This window comes from Oryzias latipes, chromosome 8 (assembly GCF_053564925.1).
Source record: "Oryzias latipes strain Hd-rR chromosome 8, Olatipes_Hd-rR_3.1".
NCBI classification, from domain to species: domain Eukaryota; kingdom Metazoa; phylum Chordata; class Actinopteri; order Beloniformes; family Adrianichthyidae; genus Oryzias; species Oryzias latipes.
In genome coordinates this window covers 17,301,081-17,306,837 of record NC_136244.1, presented here as the reverse complement: position 1 = coordinate 17,306,837, position 5,757 = coordinate 17,301,081, and positions in this window count along the sequence as shown.

Sequence of the window (5,757 nt, the reverse complement as noted above, 5' to 3'; positions counted from 1 at the left end):
TTGATTGTCAGTTTAAAAAAAAAAATTGACATTAGATTAAAAAAAAAATTCAAACAGTTCAATTGAGTTTAAAGGAAATCTGCTATTTTTTATGTGTTGTTCTAGAAACACAAAAATGTATGGTTTTTCTTCAGTGGATTTTTTAAATGTTGTTTCATTGTAATTGATAAAGGGAGACAACTTTTATTCTCTGACCTTAAATCACATCTACTTCCTGTTTCCTCCTGCTCACATCCATCGGACCCTCCCACTCTTTTGACCTCTGACAGCCGTGGCCCCTTTATCACCGCCTATTGATTCCTTGGCATTGAACTTGAATCTTGGGGCAACAATCAAAGAGCCTTTGTCATGAAGACTGATTGCATGCCAAACAATGCTTGGACCCTTTACGTCATTTCTCAATTCATAGACCGAAGCACTTGTCCTCATTTGTCTTGGCCATCGAGTTCGTGTGAAATGAATGCATTTCCTGAATAAAGAGGACATCTGATGGATCACCGGATGATAATATTCTTTAAACTCCCCTGACTGTGACTCAATCAGTGTTGGTGTCAGGAAGTCTCACAATTTCATTAAGCAAAAGAAAAAAACACAATGACATTTGCCATTTACATCTAATTTAATAAAATCAAATACTGAACTGTAATGCAATCTAAGTGCTACAATGGTTTGACTACCAGTGATGTCAATATATAAAAATGTCATTAGAATTACGTTTAAAAAATAAAATATAAAAACTAATGTGGCAGCAAATATTAGGTAAAACTTGCAGTAATTACAGTTATTTAAAGACAAAGTAGCCGTTAGGTTTTTTTTTTTTTTATGAAAGAACTTGTTATGAATGGGTAATTTTAATGGGACAACTTTGATTTGAAATGTACATAAGAAAGTAATATTCTACTTAACTTGTGGAAAAATGAATTCCCAGGTTAACTCAAAATTTTGCAGAATGTCTCGGAGATTCTAACAATTTGTTTTGGAAAATTTGAAAAAAACAGTTATCAAAAACCCACTCTGATGACAATTACGTTTTTAACATGTTCTTATGCCATTTTTCTCATAATGGAGGACATATATAAGGAAAGCTAAGCTTACAATAGCATCTCTAAGTATTTCTGTATTCAAATCATTGTGAATCAGAAAGAGATGAAAAAATGCCTTTAGAAAAAGCATATAGATGTGACGTTGAAGCTACAATCTGCACAAGTTCCCGGCTCTGATGCATGCACCTGTAGACAAACACATTCATGTACGTCTTTGTTTTCCTCGTCTGAGCTGGCATCTGACTCACACTGTATAGATGGATAGCTCAGATTTTGCCCACCATTTTCCCTGCACCAGTAATATCATGAGTGTTGCGCAAAGCATCTGACTGATCACGTGATATGGATTGAACAGCTGAGCGTGCTGCGTCATTTATTTAATGGCGAAGCACGCACTTCATTCAGGAAAAGCACCGGCGAGACACAAGCCTTGTCAGTCCGTGTATAAAGCTTGTTTCGTACCTGTGTGCAATTGAGTGGTCCATATTAATTTGTTGAAGAGGCAGCCGGTAAGAAAAGACTTTATCCAAGCGCTAAAATTGCGCGATCACTTGTTTCCTTGTTTGTTTGGTGTGTTGTGGGACCGGAGTGTGCACTCCGCAAATGTTTGTGTGTACTTCAGGTACCAGTGGGAATTTTCCGCATTGAGGATTAGATGTTTATTTCGTCGATGTGCTTTGTAACTTTTGTAAATTTACACTGGGAAGTTTTGCTAAATAATGAGATTTTAAAGTAATTCTTGAATAAATTTGGAATTAATACATGAACTTAAATAAGAATGTTATTAAAGTAAATGAGTAATGTTGCTAATTAACTGAGGCACTTTAAATTGCATAAATGTTTGTTGTTAATGTGTATGTTGAATTTTGTAATATTTATTACTGTTATTGTGTGTGTTTAAGGTTTTTACCTATTGATTGCTGCCAGATCAAATGGAAATAAATTAAAGTTTGGAAATTGATCTCAAGTGGCAGTCTGAGTAAATCGATCTTCAACGTTGGACACTCAGCCCTTTTCAAGTGTGGGAAAAGTACACAAAAAAGTATAAACACTTGACAATGAGAGAGTGTAAACAAATGGAAGATGGTAAATTGGGGCGGCCTTACTCCGCACCAAACGTGCCGCCCACAACTAGGTACATTTCTAATGAAACACCACAGCTCTGCAGAAACTATGCTCTAGATAACGACACACGTTTTTTGTTATTTTGGCTAAAAAACTGCATAACCATGATTAACCCTTGTATTATCCTAGGCACTTTAACATTGGGAGTTGGGTCATCTAGACCCACTAGACAGTGCGCTGAACCTTATTTCTTCAATGATTTGTGAACCTCACTGGTGTCCATGGATTACATGAAATCTTTCCACCTTTATCCACCTTTGTCATGGTAGGGAGAACACGTCTCATCTAAGATAGCACAAGGGTTAAAAGACCACTGGAAACACTTTTATAATGGATCAAAAGATAATCGGAGTAGGACTTTAACAACAAAACATTGTATAAAATTTGGAATCATAGTAAAATTCCTGAAGCTATTGGAAATTAAGAAACTTAAAAAGAAAATCCCTTAATTTTTGGGGAATGCCTTTTTCTGTAGTTAGTTCTAGATTTACAAGCCAAATTTTAACTCTGAAACGTGAAAACATTTCCTCGGAGATGAATTGTGAGTACAATTCTAATTAATACACTTACAAGTATAGTAATTTCATGCATAACAGCGCTATATTTTTTTTTCTTCAGATTTTTCACTGCTGTGTAAAGCAAACACAGCTTAACATTTTTTATTATCTTGCTATCATGGACCACCCATGTGCTGAGCAAATGAAAACAGGCTGCCTCGAAGTCCAATAAGAATTTATGTATGGTTATGTTGATGGATTTTAGTTTTAGAAATCTTTTTCCTGTTCCTTTTTCTTCAATAACAAACCATAGTGGAAACATTACTATTGCGTGTAGTAGTTGTCAACCTCTACTTAAGAGCAGGCTCCAAATGTACCTATCCAGCTTCCCTGAAAGTGTAATTTAGCTGATTTGTACTTGGCTCCAGACTCGCACATGCATCACTGAGGGCACCGGTGACTTATATATGTCATCCCACTGCACACTTAAAGGGCTGTAATGTAGCTGCAATATGTAGACATGCATGCAGGTACATGCATTAAAAAAATAACATTTCACGTCATCAATGGATAGCCTCTATTTTAACATCACCTTTTCTACCAAATATGTTTTTAGGCTATATGTGAGGAAATGAAAGAAAAAAAAATAGACAGTGCAGAAAACGTTGCATGGGCAAAACATTCCAGTCAGGTGACCAGCAGAACTTTCATAGAACAGGCAGACAGGATGAGGGGCATCCAGCTAAATTCCTCTGAATAAACATATGTAATGATGCCTAGGTCATTATTGTAAATTACAACTAGTTTTCAGTCGACTTTTCTTGCCATGGTGTGGGCTGCAGTGGCAACTGAAAGCAGATGTGGTGGGGGCTGCCAGTGAGCCACTGTGTCTCATACTGGCCTCAAGATGACCAGATCCCTCTATCACAGAACATGGTGGTGTTCCGAAATGCAGAAGACCGGATCGGAATGTGGCAGATGGAAAGCTCAAAGCTCTGACTTAAAAAGCCAAAACGTGACATACCAGCACAAATGACAAAAGAACGAAGCATTAAAAAGAGTTTGACCATGAGGAAACTAAGACTATGCTTTCAATATCATTAAAGTCCCACTCCATCCTACTTAATCTATTCTAAAAGCATTCATTGTGGTCTTTTATTTATGATTATGCCATTTTTAACCAAGCAGAGCGGCAATAGTTCGTCAAAAATTCACCTCTGCTGTGGATAAGATCAATGGAGCAGTGCAAGTCCGCCCCCCCCTTCCCCTCCTAGCTGCTGAGAGCTCGGAGCAGAGAGCTTGTGGCCCAGCAAATGTCTGCTCCTTATTTATAACAATTTCAAAAAGAAATACTCACAACTGAAATTTTAAAGGTCAATATTTATAATGAACATACTTTATCATCAGAAAAATGCTATAAACCAAAAAAACCATAGTGGGTCTTTAAAGCGACAAAACCTAAAACTGGAGCTCTTGTTATCTATAACTGATGTTATTGACTGGAGCAGAAACTAAATCTAAATGAATACAGAGAAAACACGAAAAATTTAACATAATTTATTTTTACTAAGCAAAGAACAAAACCCAAATACAATTTCCTGCACCAAAGATTTCGCTATATGGAGTTTTTTGTTTCCTTTGTCCCATCACAGACTTTTTAACTCTAAACAGGAGGAGTGTTGACTGATTTTTTTTATCACAAAGTACTGTTAAGTACTGTCAAAAGTCTGCAAAATCACAAAATACCCAACCAGAGACGACAATCACTTATAACGGCTTGATTTTCTGCTATCATTACATAGATCATATCACATCACGTTAGGTCAAACTGAGATAAAGATTACTTATCTGTTAAGAGCTGATTCAAATTAAAAGAGGTGTATGGAATTTTATTTGACCTACTATTTTTGTTCATCACTGATGTGTCTCCTTACAGTATGAAACAAGGGTGTAGCATACATTCAGCCTCTCTTATGTCAGCCTTTTGCACACTTCCCTGTCCAAATAGTCAATCAGGATCCATTAAGGCAACAGCGGCCTGGAACTGGATCTGACAGGCCTGGCAGAGGTGTTCAGCCCCACATGTGAGCCATGGATGTCCTCAACAGGCCAGGTCTGAAATCCATCCTGTGGTTTGCACAGACATCGCTGATTACCACACTGCTGGTGCAGACTTGCAGGACAAGGTTGTCAGATTTAATTGTCTAATAGACGCGGAGCGAAGTCACGCCAGTGTTGAAAAATTCTAAAAGGTTTATTTCGTGCAACAGTTAATTAATCCTGGACACATAAAAGGCTAAATTCATCTTTTTATCCAAATCCTTTTACTGCTTTGACAGATGGAATTTAAATGTTATATTTGACCTTATTTTATTTATTTTTCAAATGTCAATAAAGGTTTTCAAATTCCAATTGTTGTTGTGTTTATTTAAAATGCCTATTCATAAAGGCAAAGTAAAGATACATGCATAATAACAAAAACATGGGTCGTACACACACCAGACAAATGGATTATTTTTTGGCACGTCAGCAATGATATTTTGCCATTCATTATTTTTATTTATTTTATTTAAATGTCAGCCTTTGGACTACCAGATCACCTTTCAGGAGGCCTGCAATTTCACTGTATTCCCTCCACGCTTGGATTAATTTGGTTTAAACAAACCTGATCTGGGCTTTGTGAGCCCATTCAGCTCACAATCACTGTTGAGGGCCCAATCAGACACTTTTAGTACCAGAGAACTTCTGTGTCGTTTGTGTTTTTACAGTTTTGAGGTGTTTCTTAACAAGCATGAAGCAAGTTTTTTTTTTTTTAGATGGACAAACAACAAATAAATAATCCATAGAGTGGCTAATGAAAACTGAGCAAATTTATATATAGTTAAAATACCTTGTTTGTGCACACTATAATTTCCTGCAACACTAATATAAGTGTATGAAGGGATCCTTTTAAACAAAAACTTTAATAAAATCTAAAAACTACAGCAAAATTAAGTAAAGTGCAATTAATTGCCCAAAAAAACACAAAAAAAACTTCAAACTTTCTTCTGTTTATTTTATTAACTTTGCCCAACTCATCACAATTGCTGCAG